This window comes from Cryptomeria japonica, chromosome 9 (assembly GCF_030272615.1).
Source record: "Cryptomeria japonica chromosome 9, Sugi_1.0, whole genome shotgun sequence".
Taxonomy (NCBI): Eukaryota; Viridiplantae; Streptophyta; class Pinopsida; order Cupressales; family Cupressaceae; genus Cryptomeria; species Cryptomeria japonica.
The window spans coordinates 547,734,290-547,760,769 of record NC_081413.1 but is presented as its reverse complement, the minus strand read 5'-3'; the positions used below and the strand labels follow the sequence as shown (position 1 = coordinate 547,760,769).

Sequence of the window (26,480 nt, the reverse complement as noted above, 5' to 3'; positions counted from 1 at the left end):
GAAAGGACATTTGAGATATCAAATGCAAGTCGTACTCTAGCACTAAAATGAGAAATAAATCATATCACCATGAACAAAGGGGAGACAATCAACGCCTACTTCATGCGGATATCAGTTCTAAAAGATGAACTTGCAACTCTGGACTACGAGATCCGAGGCAAAGAACTAACACTCATTGCTTTAGATGGGTTGCCTAGTGGATGGAGCACATTCGTCCAAGGCATCAGTGCAAGGTCCAAATATCCTAAGTTTGAAAGACTAAGAGATGACTGTCTACAAGAAGAATCCCGATTGAACAAGGTAGGAATAAAACAGAAGAATATAGATGAAGACTTGCAAGTCCTAAATACAAACATCAATAAGAAGTGCAAAAAGAAGCAATTCAGGAAAAGAAAAGCTAAACAAGGCAAGAACACTTCTAAGAAAGACCTATCACATGTTCAATGTTATAGGTGTGACAAATTCGAACACTATGTTGCAAACTGTCCGGAGAAAGGGAAGCAAGCCACATTTGCAAAAGTGAGGAAATCTAGAAAAGAAAATGACTCCGAGAACTATGTCCTCTACTCAGCACTTACAAGCCATACTTCAAACAAATCTAACTCATGGGTGATCGACAGTGGTTCATCCAAACACATCACCGGCTTTAGAGAAATACTAGACTCCATGATAGAGAAAGATGATGAGGAAGTAACCATCGGAGACGATTCTTCACATCCAGTCAAAGGAATTGGAACCTGCACCATCAAACTGAAGACAGGCATGTCACTACGACTTGAAGAAGTACTATATGTTCCAAGCATCAAAAGAAATCTAATCTCCATATCAGCACTAGAAGATCAAGGATACAGAGTGACTTTCATGGAAAACAAGGTGTTGGCTTGGCCAAAGAGTTCCTCCATCAAAGACGCTAAGGTCATTGGTCGAAGACAAGGCTATTTGTATGAGCTATGTACAGAGCCCAATCTAGCATTGATCCATGAAGCAACTAATGCAAATGAAGTATGGCACAAGAGATTAGGCCGTCTGAATTATAGAGCTTTGTCAACCATGGGAAACCTTGTCACAGGTCTACCTAAGTTGAAGCAATATCATTCAGAGGCATGCAAAGGGTGTGCCTTAGGTAAAAATACCAAAAATGCATTTCAGAATAGTACTAGGAAAACTAGCAAAGTTTTGGAGTTAATTCATTCTGATGTATGTGGACCTATGTCCGTACCCTCGCTAGGGGGATTTTTGTACTATGTAATTTTTGTTGATGACTACTCTAGGAAGACGTGGATCTACTTTCTGAAATGTAAAGAATCAGAAGAGATCCTAAGTAGGTTCAAAGAGTTTAAAACATTAACAGAAAATCTCTCTGAAAACAAAATTAAAACCTTAAGAACTGACAATGGGGGGGAATACACATCAGGACTATTTAAAGACTTTTGTAGAAATTCTGGGATTAAGAGGGAGTTGACAATACCTTATAATCCACAACAAAATGGAGTAGCTGAAAGGAAAAATAGGACCATAGTAGAAGCTACTAAAGCCATGATACTAGATCAAAATCTAAAGTTGAACTTTTGGGCAGAAGCAACTAACACTGCTGTGTACATACAAAATAGATGTCCTCATTCACACCTTGAAGATAAAACTCCTGAGGAAGTCTTTACCAAGACAAAACCAGATATCAACCATCTTAGGATATTTGGGTGTCCGGTCTATATTCATGTACCTAAAGAGAAAAGACTAAAACTAGAACCCTCTGGAAAAAGGGGAATACTTGTAGGATACAGTGAAACTTCTAAAGCCTACAGAATCTATGTACAAGGGCAGAGAAATATTGAACTCAGTAGGGATGTAATCTTCGAAGAAGATTTAGCCTTCAAAAGGGCCCAAAATACAATAGAACCTGAAATTCATAATCCTACTCCTAACCTAGAAGAAGAACCTACTCCTGAGCTTCAGAGGGAGTATCTTGAGGAAACTATAAGTGAAACACAAGACCCACCTATAGATAATTGCAAGAAAAAACCACTATGGGCCACCAAAACTATAGCAGAAGCTCAGAAGTTCGCTGCTCCTTCAGGAACCTTCAGGGAAAGCAAGAGGCCTAATAAATTCATCAACTATGTTGCACTTATGAATGATCTCTCTAAAGCTGAACCTAACAATGTTTCAGATGCACTCAAACATCAAGTATGGATAGATGCCATGACTGAAGAATATCAGTCCATTATGAAGAATGATGTTTGGGAGATTGTTCCTAAGCCAACCAAGAAGTCTGTCGTGTCTTCTAAATGGTTGTTTAAAATCAAGCGTGCTCCAAATGGCAGTATTGAAAAACACAAGGCCAGATTTGTAGCTAGAGGGTTCTCACAGAAGGAAGGAATAGATTACGAAGAAACATTTGCACCTGTTGCCAGGTACACATCAATAAGAGCTGTCCTAGCCATTGCAGCAGCAAAGGGGTGGAAGGTACATCAGATGGATGTTAAGACAGCATTCCTAAATGGCGAGATCGTGGAAGAAGTCTACTTAGAGCAACCTGAAGGGTTTGAAATTCATGATGCAAAGTCTCATGTGTGTAGACTCAAGAAAGCTCTTTATGGGCTCAAACAGGCTCCCAAAGTTTGGTATGAAAGAATTGACACCTCTCTCTCAAAGCTGGGTTTCTCTAAGAATGATGCAGATCCTAATCTCTACCTCAAAAGAAATAAAGGTGATATGTTAATATTAATTTTATATGTTGATGACTTATAAATTACAGGAGATGATCACCTAATAGATCAATGCAAGAAAGATCTATCCACAGAATTTGATATGAAAGACTTGGGGCTTCTTCATTACTTCCTAGGATTGGAAGTATGGCAGAATTCTGATAATATTGTACTGAACCAAGGGAAGTACACCTTGGACATATTGACAAGATTTGGAATGCTAAACTGCAGATCCATGACCTCTCCTATGGAAACCAACTTCCATAAACTTAAAGAAGCAGCAGCAGAATCAAGACCTATTGACCCCACTCAATACAAGCAGATAATTGGGTCCCTGATGTATCTAGTAAATACAAGGCCAGATATCTGCTATGTTGTTAATGCCTTAAGTTAGTTCATGTGTGAACCTAAGGAGATACACCTGGTTGCAGTAAAGCATATAATGAGATATCTACAAGGTACCCTAAAGCTTGGTCTTAAATATGAAAAGGTTGACATAGATCTACATGGATTTACAGATTCAGATTGGGCTGGCAGTGTGACTGACAGAAAGAGCACTTTAGGGTGCTGCTTCAGTTTAGGGTCAGCCATGATATCCTGGATCAGCAGAAAACAATCTTCAGTAGCTCAGAGTTCCACAGAGGCTGAATATATTGCAGCTTCAATGGCTGCCCGAGAAGCAGTATGGCTAAGGAAATTGCTCGTGGGATTATTTGGAGAACCTATGAAACCTACAGTCATTCAGTGTGATAATCAAAGCTGTATAAAACTCTCTGTAAATCCAGTATTTCATGACAGGTCCAAACATATTGAGATTCCATATCACTATGTACGAGATATGGTTGACAGGAATGTGATAAAGTTAGAATATGTGTGTACAGGAGATCAGACTGCAGATATTCTGACCAAACCACTTTCCAGAGTGAAGGTTGATCACTTCAGAAAGGGTTTAGGTATGATAGAAAGGTAATCTGCTTTGTAATCTATACTTCATATATTTAAGATGTTTAAGGTGTAAACTTCTTTGTCATGTTTGGACTATCTCTTGGCTTCTTGCCACCTGTGTTCATATCTAAGAGGTGACGATCTCTCAGATACTGAACACTTGTATGTAGACATCATAAGGTGACGATCTTATGATAGTCAAACCAGTAATCATGTTGGATCACTAGTAAGTCATGGATGTGCCTTGACTATGTTGTGATACAACATTTGTACAAATGTAATTGCATTATCATAACTTGGATATGATGAGAACTTAAGCACTTCTCATATGGTTATCCTTGTATTGCGTGTTAGGCAATACTGATATCACGTGTAGGTGATATCTCAACCATTGATCATGTTGGATCTCTGGTAAGTCATGGATGTGCCATGACTATGTTGTGATAAACATTTATAAATGTTATTGCACTTATCACAACTTGGATATGATGAGAAACTAACCTTTCTCATAGACTTATCCTTAAGTATTGCATGTTAGGCAATACTGATATCATGTGTTAGGTGATATCTTGATGAATCTTACAAGATCATATGTTTTGGTGATTTCTCACATGATCAGGTGATGATTCTCTTATTTTTTTAAAATAATACTTTATGTCACATGCTCAAGTGATGTTCTTCTATTTTGTATCATATGTCTTGATGGTACTTCTCATGTATAAATGATTTTTGCTGACTGACATTATCTTAGTTATGAAAAGGAAATGTGATGCAAGTTGCCTTATCTTCCAAAGCTAAGAGGGAGTGTTAATGCATGGTAGCTTATGCAAGATAAGATCTTCCTAACCTTCCTTGTTCTGTTATTTATCTACATGCTTCATGTCTGACTTATATTAAATGCTATAAGTTATCGGGTTAAATTAGCCGATACATACTTGCCATCGGATGCATAAACATTGGCACCAATTCACATTTGTTATTGGGCTTAATTACATCGAGCATATTTGTTATCAGGTTTAATGAATACACCGCTTCATTTGGCATTAACATTGGTTAACAAATGCACCGGTTGGATTATATTCATCGTGCACTTTCAATCATCGGTGTTTGTATGAACCAATTCATTAAATTGATCAGTCATTATATTATGATATTACAATATGCTATCGGGGGTTTTTGAACCGATAATCAGCATTGTGTTAATGGTATAATTGTAAAGGCACCGATCAATGGGTGCATTGATCGGTCATGCCTAAAAGGCATGACCGGTCAATACACCAATTGACCGGTTACCTAAATAATATATATGCCAATTGAATTCATTTGGAGAAGACATAGAAAATATTAAATGATCTCTCTCCTTCAGACCTGCAGATAAAAATCAAATTTATTAGACATTGACATAATTCCTCATATCCATATATAGCATTCATAGTTCATAACTTGTTCTTTAATTGAAATTGAAATAACTCTACATCCAATTCATAACTTTTTCCCTATATCTCCAATTATTGCAGTTCTTACAATGTTGAAAAGGGGTATTTCAAAAATCTTTAAATCTATCCATGCACTTTATCAAAAATCTGCTCCAAGTACTTTTTATTCAATTTTTCATGATTTCATATTTTTTCCATAAAGTTTTCTACTTTTCTCTAGTTATGAGAGATTCCTTTGTTGGCACATGGGTAACTCATTATGCCATGTAGTTGGGATCCATCCATGCATCTATCATTGCATTCATCATTAGGTTTTTAACTTCTTCCTAAGTTGTACTTAATGGGTGATGTTAGAGAAAATAGGTGATCACACTATTAATTTATTAATTAATTAGGTCTTTGTTTACTTTATTTCTCTGAAGCTAAACTTAGAAGTGATTTTTCTATTTTTAGATCATATTGTCTCATAGCATAGGATGAGGACACTTGTCATGATCTAATGTAATCCTCGCCTATAATTTCATCTAGGGTTGCTTTTGGCTTTTATCAACATTCATTATTGTAGATAGTAATTATTTAAATCAATAATAACACATAAGTTCAATCATGATGCTTTTTTGGTTCAATTCTCTTCTCAAGGTTGCATAGCACAATCAATGGCTTTTTCTCTCGTCATGTGATAGGTGTTTTGGTTGCAAGTGATTTCTAGGTGCTGCGGTGTTCAATATCAACTCCAACACAAAACAAAGGTCAACAATGGGAAGTTTTGGTTGCAAGTGATTCCTAGGTACTGTGGTGTTCAATATCAACTCCAACACAAAACAAAGGTCAACAATGGGAAGTTTTCTTACCTTAAATGGGTTTTCAAGCCTTGTAAACAATACTTTAACTTATTTATTAGTGGAAATAATCTTTCTTATATTTTGGTATAGTTAGACTTTGGTAAAAGCTTGGATACGCTTTGTCAAAGAATCGAGTCACAGCTTATAGACAGAATCAGCTCACAACAATTCATAACATTTAACCTTATTCTTTTAGAAATTGGAAAACACCATTTGATTACTCTCATCAAGAGCTTTCCAGCAATATATAATGCTTGCAGTGTTGTGCAAAATTAGGCTGTAAAGTCTTGTTTAATGCAGTCCAGTGTAGCTTATCTACAATGCTGCAGTCACTTGGCAGCAAGTTCACAGCACTTAGACTTGGAATTTTTAAATCCATAGGATACCATTGGAAGCATCTTGTTGCAAATTTTCTGATGATGTATGGTGTTTGACAAATTATGGATCAGAACACGTGTGAGATTATGTTGTCTATTCCAAGACACCTTCTGGGCAAATTACAACACTGAAACTTGGAAATTATAAATCTGCAGGATGCAATTGGAAGCATCTTCTTAGGTGCCACGTACATTTACAACCGCAAATGTTGTGGGTGTGCAATCTGTTATGGCTTATCTGCTAGGCTACAGAACCCTTGAATTTGGTGTTTTTAAATTTCCACGGCATCATTGGATCCATCTCATAAAGATCTTTCCAATGATAGACACTTGAGATATCATCTGGATTAAGAGTTGCAAGTAGGCATTTTGTATGCAGCTCATTGCTCGACTATGATAAATCGCAGTGTTACATCACTTCAAATTCACATGATTTCCTTGGATTTCCAACAAATATTATATTTCGTGTGAAGACTGCATTTCATGCTGCAAATTAGGGTTTCACTGAGAAGTGCTTTGCCAGTTTCTAGTCCAGGTCAGCATGGTTCATTTTGTGAAAACAAATAGGTAAGACTCAATGTATTGGTTTTTGGTTCTTCCATATTGAATGGTGAGTTTTATGCAAGCCTTGATGAGTACGAATTAAAATTAATATTTAACCTATTAAAATGATTTGTAAAACTGGCAAGTTACACGAATATACTTTGTGAGTGTTATGAAAGCTCATATCAATTACATGTGTATTGTTTTAAAGGTAAATTTTGTTCATATTTTATACAGTATGATTTAAGTATGTTTTTAGCCCAAATTGCCGGTTCCAGTTTGGGCTCAGGTCTGGGTTTGAGGGTTTGGTTCGCTGGTTAGGCCAAAAAAAATTTTGGGGGTTTGGGTTTGTCCATACAAAAACGTATAAAAATCAAAAATATAAGTTCAAAATACACCATACTAATAGTCAAATAACATAGAAAAATACACCACCATATTAATAGTCAAAACTCGATTGTCATGATATATATTAAATTTTTAGTTCAAAAAAAAATAATGGATGTCAACAATCAGCCATCATTGATTAAATATCGTATGGGTCATCAAAAATATCATCCTCCTCCATATGTTGTGGTAAATTAGAAGAACCACAAATAGTGTCACTAGCACTGACACTAGCTTTGGCACTAGCACTCTCATGTTCACTAGGTGGCTCACAGTCATCAACTCCAAGTGCAACAAAGTGGGAAATGGAAGCATCCAACTCAATATGATCAAGCTCAATTCTTTGTCTCCCCTTCTTTGTAGGCATTTTCTTTGTGTAAGGAGCCACAATAGTATATTGTGCTTATTGAGTGGATGAAGGAGTATGTAATCCAATTCCTCTCAGATAAAGATGAACTAGCAACCTATCAAGACAAAATTAGAGAATTAAAGAGTTACAAATAAAATTAAAATATAAATAAAACAAAGATTTTTTTTGATAAAACTTACTTGCAATAAAAATTTGATGGCAAGAGGTTGTAGGTGCGGGTATAATTCTCCATGAAAGCACCACCAACTATGAGCATCGACTACATATTTGTCCCAAAGAGCATCAAGACCACAATCATTTGTGCTTGCAAAACACATGAACTTAGCCCTCAATGCAACCTGTATGTCACAATCACCAAAGAGTATGTGAATTGCTGCCTTTTACCCTTGAGCAACTTCAAGATCTCTATACGGGGCAACTCTTGCGCCAACAATAAGGAGCTGAGAACTATAATATTTGGAACTCAATGTGAAGGCAAGAAGATGCAATGGAGTGGTCATTTTGTTCCACCTCTCTACCATGATTAGGTGTAGTTCTTTGAAGAATATTTCTTTGGGATCTTGCTCTTTTGCATTTATGATGACTTTCATCTTCTCAATCATCGAGTCAATGCCATCATATACCTCACCTAAACAAGGCCTATCCATGTTAGTATAATAGTTCGTGCTCAATATAGGCTCAGTGAAACTAAGAAGTTACTCAGCACGATCCCACCAAATCTCATCTAGGATCATTTTCTTAACCTTTCTTGTCCTTGTAGTGCTAGATTGCCTTGATATGGTCCAATTAGGGCTGATTACCATTAGATAACCTTCAAAAATCATCTCAACACAAGTGTTGGAGACAAAACAGGTCTCAGCGACCTAATTCAGAATCAAAATAAAGAAAATTAAATTAAAAATTTACTACTATAGTAAAAAATATTTATTATTTAACTTACCTTTAGCAGCTCCAATCTTGAGAGTTATCTAAATATACCATGTGACATATGGTGGTCAGTGACAAATATTTGGATCTCTTTGACATCAACACACACTTGTTTGATCAATTCAATTTTGGTGCCAAATTTTTGCAGCATTAGGTTGAGGGAGTGGAGAGTACAAGGTGTCCAAAAAATGTGTGAATAATGCTCCTCAACCAATAACCCAACAGCCCTACAATTTTGGCATTGTCTATTTATAACTTGCACAACATTTCAAGGACCCACTTCCTCAATGGCTTGGCAAAGAATGTTAGCAATAAATGGACCATCCTTCACCTGTTCTTCACAATTTACTGCTTTCAAAAACATTGCTCCTTTAGGGGACACTGCAATAACATTGATCAATGGGCAATTTCTTGCATCTTACCATCCATCAAATACGATGGACACCCCTATTTTGACCCATAAATCTTTGATGGGCTTCAAGGAGTCCTCTACATTTTTCATCTCTCTACTCTCTATCTAATAAGGCAATACGCATCTTCTCATACCCCAAGCCCGTGTACCCCTTTGGAGCCTTATTAATTGATGTCACCATTTTTTGCCAATATGGTGAGCAAACAATATTGAATGCCAATCCATTAGCATAGACACATCTAGCTATGTCTTGATCGGCAAACTCTCTAGCCTCATTGTGAAATGTTGTTTCCAATGGTCCCCTTGATCTCTTATTTGCTCTAGAGGTCACAAGTTGTTCTTTAGGTACAAACAAAAATGGATGACCCTTTGTAGGTTGAAGATTGGAAGGTGATGGATAGGCATCGATCCTTTCTTGCTATTTAGCGAAGGATGAATAGATGTAGCTTGTTACCCTACTACTTGGTCTGCCTTTGCTTGCTCTTCAATATATGCCAATACTTGTTCCTCTACAAAAAGGCCTTTACCATTTGGGTTGTTTGACAATATTTGATGCCTTGTTGAGGGATATAGCACAAATGTGCTTTCACTCGACTGTATGAGCTGTTATAGTTTTCTTTGCAATGACCACAAATCCAAGTGTAACCTCCTCTGCGTGGAAGTTGTTAAACCATTTCAACATATTTCCAAAGGGGAGAGTGTGGGTCTATTTTGACACAGGTTTGGCTACCAAAGGTAGAAGCACTTGCCATTTTAATACCTAAAACAACAAGTTCTATAAACAACATGGATAGGCACAAACCACAAAGAAAAAACTTCAAAACAAAACTAGAGAATTCATTTGTACAAAAATGCAAGGAAAAGTTTTAAAAACAAAAAACAAAAAACCTACCTCTTTTGAAGAAATCTTCCTCTACAATCTCTTTGAGAACAAACCGACACTAGCAAATGCGTAGGAATAGCACAACAACCAACTTTGAGCATTCAACAATCAATCTCAACTCTATTTGTGCAATGGCAAGCAAAAAAATAAGTTTAGCAATGGAGTAAAATGTTTCTGTTTTTCATTCACGTTAGCATAAATGAGATAGGTTTTGCCTTTTTGTCGTATTGTATAGACAGTCTAGGGTTGGGGGATCAATTTGCACTTTTTGCAATAATAAAAAAGACTTTTAAAAATTTTAAAAAGCAGAAAATTTTACTTGGGTTTGGCCAACGGCGAATTTCTAGGGGCAAATACGTCTTAAGTTCACCCGGGTTGGGCAAGGTCGGACCCATAGGCTGGACCCAATACCTTGTTCGGACCCAGAGCAAACCAGGTTGGAACCGCGAACCTGGTGCGAACTAGCCTGAGATTGTGGGTTGCAGGGGGCATACCAGTATCTTATCTTTTAGCTAGTGGCACCATGGGGGTGCTACCATGTTGCATTGCATTTTCAATGTCCTTTTGTAGAAGAAATTGCTCAAAACTAAACTGAACATCCATTCTCCATATTAGTTATTTTCCAAGACCACATATCTATAGTTCACTCCAGCATTGGTGGACAACAACCTTTCTCATTTCATCCAATTGACTCTAGAAGGATTTAAAACCAATGTAGATGATATTGTTGTTAATGCAAAATCCAGAGTATTGCTGATTTCGTGAGTTTTTAGGTGATTCAAGTCAATTTGATACTTAAAAGTATTTCCCAATTGCAAATATTGCAGCCTTCTAGATTCTAATATCCCTTTTGCAAAAGGGATCCCCAGATTTAGAAAGGAAACACTCTACAATATCTCCCACCATAAGAACCAAACCAACTAACTGTGCCATCTTGATATCTAATACACCCAGAGTTAACAAATATTCCCCCTCCACTACCCAAATATGCATTTCCACATATCAGGTATTGGATATGGATCAATACTCTTACATACAACACAGATACCATATACAAGTCCATATTTGGGTTAGTTCGAACATGTTTGGAAATGGTATCACATTGTTCAATGCCATATCCAATTTAGCATTGTAAAAAAACATTCTAACATTGAAAAAGACATGCAACACACACAAAGACACACACACACACACACACATATGTTGGTAGAGCACTCCAGCAGCGTATGGAAGGTCCTAGGTTCGAGTCCTAGCTGGTCCATGTCTCAACATGGTATCAGAGCCAGGTCCAGGCTAGGAGCCCCAAGCACACGAGAGGTGTGGCTTAAGGGGGGATGTTGGTGTTGACAATAAGCCACACCCGGACCAACGATGGACTGGTCCAAGAGGGGCCAGTAGCTCAGTGGTAGAGCACTCCAGCAGCGTATGGAAGGTCCTAGGTTCGAGTCCTAGCTGGTCCATGTCTCAACAACATACACACTACAATTATAAAAATAAAAATATTCAATTATCCATACATCTCAGACTATAGAACATTACACCAAAAAAAATTATTTATATATGAATGGGTTTAATATTTTTAGTTTATAATATTTATTTTTGCTATATGAACTAAAAATATAAAAGCTATATACATATAAATAAATATCTTTAGTGTTATGTTCTATAATCTTAGATGTATGAATAATTATATATGCGTATTTTATAATTTGCGGGTCTAAAAATTCACCATTCCATCTGATTCCATACCTGTATCGAATACTGTATCCATATATGTGCAATTATGCATATTCCACGTATGAGAAACATTTTTTGGTGCTATGGCAAGGGACTGCAATTAAAAATGGGAAAATTTGAAAAAATTAAGAGAAATTTGTGTTATTTATATTATAAGACACTCACCATATTCGTATAAAACCAAATTACATGAGTCGAATAAAGAATTCACCAGAGAGTCAACACATAAATTAACAACATTTCATTGTTTTCATTGTCAATGTGCTTATCTAACAAGTAGAACAAAAAGCCCTTCAAAAGAAACTTCAACCCTCAACCTAAAACAAACATGTCATCTTCTTCTTCATTATCCACTGAGCTGAAAGAAAAATGAAAAGAAAAGAAGAAAGTGCAATGAAATCCCATCATGATATCCATTGTTACAATGTTGAAAATGTAGCTAGGTCGTATCCCTTGATTGGGCCGACCTAGCTTGGTAAATTTTAATGTGGCCTTCGGCCTTAAAATTTATTGTGTATGGGCCTATTTGGGATATTATGTAACTTGAATTAGGGCAGGCCCTATTTGGGCGAATTACATATGTGTAACTTGTAAACACAAAATAGGTCAAGACCTATTCATGTAACTTGTGTTCATATGTAACTTGTACTTAACCTAGACCTATTCTTCTTGGCGGGAAAATTGTCTAGGCTGACCAAGAGGGATATTAGAATGTATTATCTCCTATATATTCGAGTTGTTGAGAGCATTCATTATATACATTCAGCGAACTTCTCCATTCAGCGAGATCATTTATCCGCGAAGCATTCATGAGCATCAGCGATTCACATTACAAGGACAGCGAATCATATTTCAAGGTGTGCAAACTGGTTCAAGGGACAGCAATTCATAACCCTGAAATAGTGAACCATTTCCAGTAGCAGCTAACTATCTTCCAAGGCCTCCACACTCACCTTCAAGTCTGCAATTCATCAGCGAACTCCATTGGTGACTGCAGATAAGTTACATGCTCACCTAATTCAGATGTGCTAAATGCTTCATGTGCTGAAACTAGTTGTAAAGAGACCTACTGTTCATTGATTAATATGATCTGAGAATTTAGCTGGGTTTTTCACCTCCAAGAGGGAGGTTTTCCCAGGGTATAGTTGTGTTGTGTGTCCTTCTTACTGTGCATTTTTTGTTTTCTGCTCATTAATTGTTAATCTGATCATTAAAAACTAACAACAAACAGCTTGTATATTACAGACATCAAGTAGAAAACAATCAGAAGGTTTGCTCTTCTTCCCCAAAATTGATAAGACCGCATCATTGGCAGCATTTTTCCCTCCCGTAAGCAGCAACATCAAATAGGTTTTCTTTTGACAAAGAATGAATGGCAGGCTTCAGTTTAAACTTTAAACAGTTGAACCAAAGACCTTTGAAATAAACGCATTCAGATTGATACAGGCAAAATCTGGATTATAATTAGCAATAGCAGATTATCAATATAGACTGTGCTTCAATCTTCTTGGCACTGATTTCTTTGTATGTCTGAAAAATTTTAAATATAAATGAAGGGTTGATTTTCAAATCCCTGAAATCAAAGTAGCCGGATACAACCATGCTCCTCCTTGGGCACATGTACCGCCATATCCAATATGAATACAGCTCGGATAGGAAGCGGCTAATCTCCACACAAAAACCTCCTGTATGAAAACCAGATTCTGCAAAACACGAAGGATTTATATGCAATTTTTACCATTCCAATCCTCATAATCCGCCTCTGCAATGCTGTTAAAACACAAAAAAATCCAACAAAAAATCATCACGTTATGCAGATTTAAATATTTGCAGGTGTGCCATTTTGTGTGAAGATTAGCCAATTGCACTCAGATATGCATTGGAAATCATATCCACATGTGTCCAAAAAACGATAACTTTCTTGCCATGCCAACTACTATGTGATATGATTTTTAAAAAGTTTAACGTGAACCTTCCCAAACTTAATTTAAAAAACTTCATTCATGTAATTTTTATTTTATTTTTCTGCTTTTTTTGGCAATTTTTTGTTTTTGAAGTTTAGACTATAATTGTTTATTTAGTTCTCTATATTTAAATTTTTTATTTCTAATATATTTAGATATTTTTCTTTTATAATTTATATTTACATTTTACTTTATTTTATTTTAATATAAATTTAAACAACATTATTTATTATTTAAATATAGGTCATGGTTTGTATATTTTTTTTGTATATTGTAAATTGTTAAACCAACTTATAATTAGTTATGTAGCAATTATGTGTCTATGTTGCTTTTAAAGTAATGAAAACATCCTCTGATGACTTACAAAATCGTGTTAAATATACGTGTGTTTTTTATGAACATCATATCCAGCCATATCCATATTAGGAGTCTTAAAAAATGATTGTATCTGTATCTGTTACCGTATCCATATCCGTGTCCATGCAACTTTGCCTGAAATATTTCAAGAGTATTCTAGTCAGTTTTAATATATTCTATATATTGATTTTTGTTCATAAATTTAAATCAGTTTTATATTCCAACTACAGAATTTCACTAATGGCATATTCTAGTAATTTTCATCAACTATTATCTCAAAGTCCCTTTACATTTCTTTATTTTTTTAAATAATTCAGTTCGTTGTGGGCCTAGTTGCCCCAAAACATCTGGACATCCCCAAAACAGTAGGAGATGTCCTTTCCATGTGGTGGGCTGCCATACACCCCCTCATTTCTGGAATGCTTCCAGTCAGGATAAAGGTCAAGGGGCAGATCCAGAGACATTTCCAAGGTATTCCCACTGAAAATGAGAAAAAGAAACAACGCACAAATGGATAATAGAAATGAAATACAAAAGATTACCTCGTCATTTACCTTCTCATCTCACGGATTGAATGGAACTAGAGGCACCCTTCTCTACTTGATTTGCTCCTTTTGATTGCTGTTGATGGGAGGAATGTGGTTGCTCAAACCAGTACTATAATATTAAGATGAAGATAGAATGGATAGAAAATGGACAGCAGGTAGTTAGGACATGAAGAGATATCAAAATGAGAGAAGAGGCCTCAATTTATAGATTTTCTAAAAGGAAAATCAATGGCCAAGATGTAATGATTAATGGATGGCTAGGATTGATTGGGAGAGATGGCATGGATTGAAGGCTTAACCTTGTTTCACAAGGAGGATGGAGGTGTAAGAGCTAGGTGTGTCACACATATGTGAGCACGCATTTGGAAGAACGTGAAAGAAATGTCTATGACATGTGTATTAGATAGGGTAACTTGAGAAGGTGACATGTCTATGATGTGTAAGAGGTAGGATGGCTATGAAGTGACCTTTCATCCTCACACGTGTGAGCAAGAGGAGGGTAGGAACCTACGTTGCAAGGTTCATGGCTTTTGGCCGCACACCCGAACCAAGTTAGCCCAAGTTCGCACAGGGTACGCCCCAAGCGCATCGGGTGCATGGTGGGTCTACAAGCACAAACCCACAACGCACCTAGGGCATACCCTAGACACACCCAACACGAACACACAAGGAAACATCCCAATCACTTTAAAAAGTGACTTTTTAATCCAAAAAAAAAAAAAAAAGCCTTTTTTTGCTTCTAAATCCTAATTCAACCCCTAAAACATCATTTCACTCTCTTTTTCTCATTTTGGCATTTTGAAGGGCAGCTACTTATTTTCGAAGGAGATCAATTGTGGAGTGCCTGAGGAAGGACAAGAACTTGCACAAAGGAGATTCAATCATCTAAGCTAATCTTAATTCTATTCTCTAGTCTTTTAATGAATTTTTTCAAGTTTTTTTTAATTCTTTAGGAAAAGAGAAATAAGTTCTACTATTTGTAATAATGTTTTTTTATACTTTCATTACTTTGTTCATAGTGTAAGCTTGTGTTTATTTTTTATTTTTTCTAATTTAAAATTGTGTAATTTCTTATAATAGCAAAAAATGGTGACTAGTTCCAGTTCAATGGATGGGGGTCCAAACCAAATAATTAAAATTGATAAAGGTCTCCTTTATGAAATCATACTACAATGCTTGAACAACTTCCAAGAGGTGGGGGATATATTTGGGATTGTAATTATTGTAAAACCAATTATAGGTGCACATATTATCATGTGAAACTTCACTTTTGTGACCCTCCTGGGAAAAGGATTAAAATGTGTGAAGGGCCAGATAAGAAGGGGTTGTCTGTCACACAAATAGCAGAATTCATTATAGAACAAGAAGTTAATAGTGTGGCAAAGAGAGAGAAACTAAGAGCTCATCCGTCTGCAAAAAAAAACAATGACTTTACCCATAGATCATCAACCGCTAATGGCCTCCCAACATCCTTTCTTGGAGATACCCTCTATGCAAGCTGAAGTAGAAAATTCCAATCTTTCCCACAAAAGAAGCCCATTGGACAAGGCATTAAAATAGAAGCAAGAGATATTGCAGAGCAAAAAATTGCACATTGCATCAGTGCCAATGGTCTTCCTTTCAACTTGGTGAGATCACCATATTGGCAAGAAATAGTGGAGGCAATCAATAGTGCACCTCTTGGTTTCACAACTCCTAGGTATGAAAAGGTGCACACCACCTTATTGGGAAGAGAGAATAAATTTGTAGATACATCACTCAAACCGATTAGAGATTCTTGGGTTGAATCGGGAGTTTCTATTATTTATGATGGATGGAAAGATTGCAAAACCGTCCATTAATAAATGTTATTGTAGTGTCCCCAAAGGGACAATTTTTTTGAGAGTGATTGATTCTGAGGGGCAAGTCAAAGATGCAAAGATCATTTCCAAAATCCTCATTGAGTCCATCGAGATGGTGTGTCATGAAAATGTTGTCCAAATCATACAGACAATGCAAAGGTTTGCAGGATTGCAAATGCTGGTTGAGCAAAGATATGACCACATTTTTTGGACACCATGCACTATACACTCCCTTAACTTGGTGATGCAAGCAATTGACACTCAAATAGAGTGGGCGAAAGATATATACCAAGAGAGTGAGGAGATCCAAATGTTTGTGACAAACCACCATATGTCCAAGCCATTTTTAGGAATTTCTCGAGGTTGGAATTGTTGAAGGTAATTTTTATTTATTTTTTAATTTTATTTATGCCATGTTAAATATGTTTATAGTATTTTTTAATGTGTTATTGACAAAGTGTTTACATGATTCTAGGTTGCTAAGATCCGATTTGCATCACATACAATAGTGATGGGACGACTTTTGAACATGTGAAAGGCATTGAATGCCATGGTTATTAGTAACCAATGGGGTGTTTGGAAGCAGTAAAATTCACAGAGGACCCAAAAGGTTAGTTTTTTGATCCTGGATGACAATAGGTGGGATCAAGTTAGACTTTTTTTTAACTTCACCGAGCCTATCATGAGTATGATCAGGTTTGTTGATACAAATATAGCATGTTTGGGGGAAGTCTATGATGGCATGGATACCATGATATAAAAAATGGAAGTCATAATAACGCAAAAAGAGAGTGATCCCAAAGGAAAAAATTTCGAAAGGGTGGAAAAAATCATTCTTCGTCGTTAGAACAAGATGACCATGTCATTGCACCTCCTTTCATATGCATTATCTCCCAAGTACTATAGCACTACGATACTTTCTTTGCCAGGGAGAACTCCACTATATAGAGATTTTGAAGTTTCCATTGGGTACAGGTGGGCATTCACTAGACTCGTCACAAATCCTGAAGTGGTGGAACATGTTAGGAGAGAGTTTGGCATGTTTATCTTAGGAAAAAATCAGTCCTTGTGATATTAATGACCAATCTAGAATGGATGCTACTAAATGGTGGTACCTCCATGGTCAAGATTATCTGTTCCTCCAACCTCTTGCAATCAAGATTCTATCACACAAGTTTTTTTTTTAACTTTTTATGTTCAACATTTGTATTGTAGACTTTATTATTAACATTCTTTTATTTATTTTGCATTTTTTATTTTTAAGTTTTGTTGGTTTTCTCTCTGAATCAACAAGTTGCAAGTTGTTCCACTAAACAGAATTGGAGTACATACTCCTTTATCCACTTAGTGAAGCATAACCAGTTGGCTGCAAAAAAAGCAGAAGACTTTGTTTATATTCATTCCAATATGCATCTTCTAACACATAAGGAACACCAATACAAGGATGGGTCAACGAAGCATTTGGGATATAAACCCTATGTAATGTCCCCTTTTGGGAGGACACTAAATTTTGCCCAATATACTTGTAGAATTATTGTAGGATGTCTATTTTCAGTCTATTGTGCTAATTTGGACAGATTTAGTTTGACGTTGTTTCCCTCTTTAAGTACACAGGTCTGTTGTTTATATCAATCTGATCTGCTACCTATGCTCAGATATATATGTGTGTGTGAAAATCCTTTCTATTCCATCAAGTCTGATTCTCTGGTTATTGATTTAATATTTCCTCTTCTTTTCCTTCAATGCCTACTTTATTACTATTCGCAGATTTGTATTTGTGTTCTGATCTCTTTGATAAATGTTCATATCATTCTTCCAGATTTTCTTATAATTCTGACTTAGGTCTGCTTCTAAATCTGCTTCTAATGCTCATATATTTTTTTCTATTCCATGGATCCCTACTTCTCAAATGAAAACTTCTCCACTTTATATCCTCCAATGTGAGGGAGAGTCGCACCTCTTCATCGTGTATGCCCTTTGGCAAGAGACACGCCCTACACCCTTAGCACCCTTTAAAAGAGTGTGACTCTTTATTATTTCTGTCCTTCGAAAGGGACACAACCTTTCACAATCAGTTCTGCACTTCTTATTTAAACCATATCTGCACTTTTGATTCCCAAATTATCCCCCTCAAATGAGGTTATCTTCTCCCTTTTATATCTCATGTTTGAGGGAGTCACATCTTTTCATTTCATGTCTTTTGACCATTCATTAACTTAATTAAATTTTAATTATATTTAACTATATTATTTTATATTTTAATTTAAATTATATTTTTATTCTTTTGTATTTTAATATTATTATCATTATTTATTATTAAATTATATTTCAAAGTGGGGGCATTAAACCCTAAGTGTACCAACTTGGATGCAACTATTGATTATCTTGCTAATAGTCACTATGGGTGATGATGATGAGATACCTACACACGATGCACCTAGTGGGAGTGGCACTGCTTTGGGTTCAAATGATTTTAAACTTGAAGCTAATGATGATGATCTTGATCTAGATTCTTTTGATAAATGATGAAGATAGAAGACAATTATTATTTTTGATTGACAATTTTGTAACTCTAATGATTTTCAATTGAATCATGAACCTAGACATATATGATACATTGATATATATTATATGGCATATGACATAATATGATAATACTGAAATTCTGAACAAGCAATTGGCATTTGGCATTGATCAATGATGAAGTATCATACTATCAAATATATTTAGTTCTATATATCTGTATATTTCTTTAAATTTTTGTATATAATATGTATTGTATACACACACACACATGTAAAGGGCAAAATCATAGATGCACTACTTGTCGAAAACTTGGCAAGTTTTCAGAAACCCACGAGTTTTTGGCTCAAGTGAGTAATAACGCCATTGACTTGCCACCAAAACTCACCAAGTTTTTGGCGAGTTTTCACCGATTACTCGGCGAGTCTATTTAAAAGAGGCCCAAACACATCAAAAAACTATCATTTTTTTTTTCAAGTCAGTCTCATTCTCTTCATCAAAATATATACATGGATATAACATTTAAGTATGTCACATTTCAATGTCTTTCTCCTTTCTTATGCTTTAAGTTATATTTCATGTATATATTGGCAGGATGTTTGAAAGTGGTTTCAAATCTCTAGGAGTTATAATGCAAATTCTAGGTTTTAGAAGATCTTTTAAATTTTCAAACTTAGTCAAATTTCAGTAATCAGTAGACTCCTATCAACATTCTCTCTCTATCTCTATCTCACTTTATCTGCCTTGAATTTTAGACCTAACACTCTTCCTCTATCCCCTCTCTCTACCACTCTCTATCTCACTCTCTCCTCTCTCCCTCAAGATCTAGACCTATCTCTCCACCCCTCACTCTCTCACCCTCAGACCCCCGCGAGGGGTGGTGGAGGAGCCACATTGCACTCCTAGGACTAGACCCTCTAGTTTTATCTCTCCCCTGGTTTTCACTAAGCTAGGAAGAGGAAGATGTAAAATGTTTTGATGTAATATTTACATTTAGTTTTATAAAAACAATTTGCTATTTCATTTTGTTTCAATCTGTCAACCATCAGCTTTCCACAAGAGGATGCCATTTTGTACCCAATTTGCATTTAAATCAATCAAATATATCTAGACTAAGCTTGTTTCTTTTGTGTACTCATTTATTGATTCATTGGACTCGTCATTGAATTTTTCAAAAAAAATGCATTTCTAATAAAATTTAAGCATTTTTTTAAGTTGCTGAGTTTTCGCCGAATTTTCACCGATTTTTTTTTCGAGCCTTGGCGACTTTTTGTTTTGGCAAGTAGTTCAATTATGGACAAATACATTTGTCCATACCCAAGTACTAGGTTCTCAAAACCTAAACTAGTAACATAGGTAGGGACACTTGTCACATGATGGTTGTTGATTGTAATTAGGGAATGGCGGATTCCAATTGCCTTGGGCAACATTGGAATCCGCCCAAAGGTCTGGCCCCTTTCTTCAACATGTAGGGCTGGGCCCTAAACCCCACGGCACCACTTAAACTTGCTCACGCCACACTCAACGTGCTCCTCCAAAATAGGGCCGACCCTATTCCATCAAGGCTAAAAGGAAAAGTAATAAATAAAATAAATTATAAAGCAAGCCGACATGACTAAAGACATTGCTCACCATATAAATAAATAACAACTTCACATTATCATTCATCATTCCATGCGAATTATACCTCTGCCTAAAATGCGAAGTTTGAAGACGTAATATTGGTGATTTGTATCTGTCATAAAAGGCACTAATAGCAAGAGAAAATACCATTACAAGGAGGGCGAACTATTCTGCAAATACCATTACAAGGAGGGCGAACTATTCCAGATTCAAGCAGCTAGGGCTGCAGTCCAGTTTCAGGCAAAGGTGCAGACTTAAGATACAATAAAGTGCAGACCTAGGGTGTGGATCTGATTGCTGATTACTGTGTTAAATGGGGCAGGCTTGAGACTTACAAAAGTGCAGACTTGTTGAAGACTTTATCAGCCCTATGTGCAATCATCTTCAAGTACTAAAGATAAGTGTTTTACTCTTAATATGAATATAATCCATAATCAAATCTGAGGATCTTTTCTAGCTAGGTTTTTCTTCCTAGGAGGTTTTCCAAGGGTAATTGTGTTTTGTTCTTATTTGTTCATTTCTATGCTATGCCTAGATCTAGAAATCTCTAAATTTTACAACAAACAATTTAATTAGAAACTAAATTCTGATTTCTAAGTTTTACATTAATCTGGAAGTATAAAATCAACATGTATCAGAGCCAAGTTGTACTAACCGTAATCAGATCTGGCATCCTGTAGCCTAGATCTTGCACTTTCTTGTTGTCGTAAAATTGATGACAGGTTCCAGGATCGAGGAGAGATTGAAAAGGTTTTGTGATCAAAGGTTTAGCATGGTCACAGCTTGGTCCTGTATGCTTGAAGATCTGACTCTTCGGCGTCATTCAAGCTAAGTAGTTTTGAGTCATTGCATTCTCGATTGCAAGATATATTATACTCAACTTATCCAAAAGATTGAAGTATTATCGTTTGGCTGACCTAGTTCTAGGTCGTATTGATTTTATGATTCTAATTGCCTTAGTTGGTAGACTTATCTACTATAAAACATTATTTAGATATCATCATGATCTTTGATTTGCATACTCTTTTTGTTAGAACTTAGAAGATATTCTAAATTTTTGTTTGAGTGTTGCAAGGTATCATAGATCGATTCTTCGTTAATGTTTTAATTGGAATCAGGAATGTCTTGGACTCATCATCCACAGTTGTCATCTATATAACTATGATCTAAATACTTGTTATGTTCTCAGCATATGTAATTTAGATATTGTTATTATGTTAAATAATATGGACTGGTTCTATTATTGACTTTTGATCTAAAAGTTCTAAGTATTCTTGTGATGAATACTTATATGCATTCTAAGTGAGTAGCTATGCTTGGTTGAGTAATGTTTTTTTAATGATCTTCATTCATGACATTTTTGTTGACTTGAATTCTACTTGACATGAATGACTTATGGAGATGTGTATAGTCATGAGGAGCTAATGATTGTTTGCCTTGGCATCATTGATATAAATATACCGACTGAGGTGTAGGAATTTTATGTTCTATTAATTATGGAGATGAACTCTTAATGAACAGATCGAGATCACTTTGACTTAATATTTTGGCCTATGTGTAATTTTACTAATAGGTGTTCCTGATAGAAAAGTTTAGTTGAAAGATGATCTACAATTATGTTCATAGTATGCAAGGGTTAATGCTAGACAAAGAAACTTATTTCTCCTGTCTATTACACAGCCTTGTAGTTCGTATAATATAGATCTTCTTCATGTGCTTTTTGACGTATGGAATTCTTCTACTATCATAAACTACCTTGAGATCTGTTTGGTTGTGATCAAGTATAAATTGTGCTTGGTGGTTAACAAAGGGTATAACTAATGAGTATTTTATTAATATCATTTTGCAGAATGATGTTGTTGTTAGATCAATTTTATCAATGCTCAATTGTTTTTATTTACTTCTGATTACTTCCTCTGGACTAAACTGCAAATAGATGAACTAATGGATATTATGGTTGCATTCAGTCTTTGGTCTTTTCTATGTTCTTTCTTCTGATTTGAGTGAACTATTACTTTCGTTTATTGTTACACCAATGTTATAAGTTGTTCTAGTAATCATGTGTTTCAGAACATAGCTTTGAGATATTCTCAACCTTCAAATCTGACCATTGATGTGAAGAATGAGATCTACTATAAATGTTTTATGAAGAAGTTATGTGTGGCTCCTTGTTGTTTTAGAAGTGTATTAAAGATCCCTTTTTGCTCTTGATGTTTTAGTGCAAACCTTTCTTGTTTGGTTTTGTAATACCAAAGATAATGATCAACTATGGACCTTAATGGAATCTTGAGTTCTGATAATTGTAGATTCATCACTTCTCCTATAAGAGGTTGATGGGGCACGGTTGGAGGATTTGTGAAGTTTGAGTATTCTTTATTGTACTTACTCCGTCATCTGTTCCAAGAGATTGAATTTATATCTTGTCTTACTAACGTTGCATAATGTTGCTATTCATTGGCTGAAACTATTTTCTACAAATCTGTGACTCTATTTGTGATTCTTCTTTGAAAGATTTCGCAATTGATCTCTTAGGATTTTTATTTTCTATTGATGACATTTGATTGGCAAACTTGTTGTGTAATTTCTTGATGTAAGTTATCCTCATCTTATCTCAACAATTGTGCTATGGGCCCACCTTATTGATTGAAAGATAGATGGACAGGATCTTTGAGATTAACATAAAAGATTGATTGTGCAGAAGTTAAGAGGGAGCGTCTCCTTCTGAGTTTGGTATACTCTAGCTTATGGTGGTTGTTTACCTTTTTATTATGAGTATTAGCATGGAATTTTTTCTTGGGTCAAGCATTTTTAATTTCATTATGATTGAACTCACTTGATGCTTAAGTGTATGATTTCCTATCCTTGAGTACAGGAAATTGATTGGACCTTTCAGTGGCTTGAAGTGCTTCTGAAACAGGGCATACTAATTCTTCAAGGGAAATTATTGGGATGGGCATGCACTCGAAGGAAGTTTGAGTGCTTTGGAAGCTGTGATTGGACACATCTGCTGCTGAGAGGGAGTTCCAGCTACTTTGGTATATCTTGAGTATGTATTTGGTATATCTTGAGGGTTATGAGATTCAGGATGGAGTAACTCATGTGAGCAGATTGAAGAAAGCCATGTATGGCCTCAAACAAGCCTCTCGTGCTTGGTATGAAAGAATTGATAAATACTTGTTAAGTTTAGGATTTTGTAAAAATGATGCCGACTCTAACATCTACCTTAAGTTATCCAATGATGAAATGCTAATTCTAGTTCTATATGTGGATGATTTATTTCTTACTGGTAAAGATGAACTTATCATTAGATGTAAGAAAGAACTAGCTTCAGAATTTGAAATGAAGAACTTAGGTCTAATGCATTATTTCCTAGGTCTAGAAGTATGGCAAAGATCTAACGAAATTTTTTTAAGTCAAGGAAAGTATACTATTGATATCTTGAAAAGATTTAGAATGATGGATTGTAAACCTATGTCTACTCCTATGGAATCTAACTTAAAGAAGTTAAGTGTTTCTGCAGCTAATTCTGATTTTGCAGATCCATCGGAGTACAGGAAGTTGATTGTATCACTGATGCATCTAGTTAACACTAGACCTGACATATGCTTTGCAGTGAATGCTCTCAGCCAGTTCATGAGCATGCCCAAACATGTTCATCTTGTTGCAGCCAAGCACATCCTAAGAAACTTGTGAGGCACAGTTGGTTATGGGCTGAAGTATCCACTTAACACTTCAATAACCTTGGAAGGTTATTCAAATGCAGATTGGGCTGGAAGTGTCAAAGACAGGAAAAGCACTTCCAGCATTTGTTTCAGCTTAGGATCCGCAGTGATCTCTTGGGATTGTAGAAAACAATCCTCAGTTGCACTAAGTACTGCTGAAGCTGAGTATATTGCAGCAAGCGTAGCTTCTAGAGAAGCAGTGTGGCTTCGTAAGCTTTTTGTTGGGCTGTTTGGTCAGCCTTGGGATCCTTCAGTTATTCATTGTGATAATCAGAGTTGTATCCAGTGTTTCATGACAGGTCAAAACATGTGGAAACTCATTATCACTTCATTCGAGATATGGTGCAAAGAGGCACCATTCAACTGAAGTATGTCAGCACTGATGAGCAGGTTGCAGATATTCTTACCAAGCCTCTGTCCAAAGTGAAGTTTGTGTACTTCAGGGACAGACTTGGTGTTTTGGAAAATGAAACCCTGATTGAGAGGGAGTCTCAACCTCAGTAATACATTGTGTTGTATCAAACCACCCTCTGCGGGCAATGTAAGGTGGATCCAGTCTATGCTTGTGTGCGAGGTGGAAGATTATATTTCGTAGTTCCATTATATGCTTGTGTGCAAGATGGAAGACTACAATATTCTGATTATGTAATCCATTCTTTGCTTGTGTGCAGGATGGAAGATTATGGCTATGTTTCTCCTCCCTAATTAAGAGGGAGTGTTGATTGTAATTAGGGAATGGCGGATTCCAATTGCCTTGGGCAACATTGGAATCCGCCCAAAGGGCTGGCCCCTTTCTTCAACGTGTAGGGCTGGGCCCTAAACCCCACGGCACCACTTAAACTTGCTCACGCCACACTCAACGTGCTCCTCCAAAATAGGGCTGACCCTATTCCATCAAGGCTAAAAGGAAAAGTAATAAATAAAATAAATTATAAAGCAAGCCGACATGACTAAAGACATTGCTCCCCATATAAATAAATAACAACTTCACATTATCATTCACTCATTCATCATTCCATGCGAATTATACTTCTGCCTAAAATGCGAAGTTTGAAGAAGTAATATTGGCGATTTGTATGTCATAAAAGGTGCTAATATCAAGAGCAAATACCATTACAAGGAGGGCGAACTATTCCAGATTCAAGCAGCTAGGGCTGCAGTCCAGTTTCAGGCAAAGGTGCAGACTTAAGATACAATAAAGTGGAGACCTAGGGTGTGGATCTGATTACTGATTACTGTGTTAAATGGGGCATGCTTGAGACTTACAAAAGTGCAGACTTGTTGAAGACTTTATCACCCCTATGTGCAATCATCTTCAAGTACTAAAGATAAGTGTTGTACTCTTCATATGAATATAATCCATAATCAGATCTGGGGATCTTTTCTGGCTAGGTTTTTCCTCCTCGGAGGTTTTCCCAGGGTAATTGTGTTTTGTTCTTATATGTTCATTTCTATGCTATGCCTGGATCTAGAAATCTCTAAATTTTACAACAAACAATTTAATTAGAAACTAAATTCTGATTTCTAAGTTTTACATTAATCTGGAAGTATAAAATCGAATTTAATCGAATTTCCTCTATAAAGTACTGCTATCCACCTCTAAACACAACTCAGCTGGTCGTGGGTATTCTTTGTATATGCATTGTATCTATTGGGTCATGGGTGTCTGCAACTGCTGGGTCACCCTCGGATTTTCTCTAACAAGGGTCGCTACTCTGATAATTTATTAGAAGTATACATATATTTAAAAATAAACAAAATTATAGAAGGCGAATTTTATCCGAATTTTTTTTCGAATTTTTCCCTTGTCAAATTTCATCCGAATTTCATGGTTGTCGAATTCGAATTTGAATTCGAACCTTGTGACTTAGAAAGTATACATATATTTAAAAATAAACAAATTATATAAGGCGAATTTTCTCCGAATTTTTTTTTCAAATTTTTCCCTTGTCGAATTTCATCTGAATTTCATGGCTGTCAAATTCGAACCTTGTGACTTAGTCTACACCCACGGACACACAGAAAAGACCCAAGGACACATTCCCATTTTTGTACGAATAATTGTATACGCAAGCAAAATTCCACCTATTTTTGACGCCAATATAATATAGCTGGCAAATTTTAGCCTAGGAATATCTTTCCAGGAAAACCAAGTTTTTTTATTGCATTTTTCTGGGAAACGTGCCCTTGGAAAATTCATTAAGTTTCATAATTGCAAAATACAATAGGCAATTGAGAAATGTTACAAACAACATTTCAGTCATCTTCTTCAACAACATATAAACACAATTTTGTATATTTCTGATATCCATGATATAGCTTTGTGCATTTTTTCACT

At 35.9% G+C, this 26,480-nt stretch overlaps 1 protein-coding gene across 5 annotated transcripts in view; it reads right to left on the bottom strand.

Moving 5' to 3' along the window:
- LOC131060987 (uncharacterized) overlaps positions 1–26,480 on the bottom strand; it is a 112,056-nt gene that overhangs the window by 61,137 nt on the left and 24,439 nt on the right. The window lies entirely within an intron of this gene.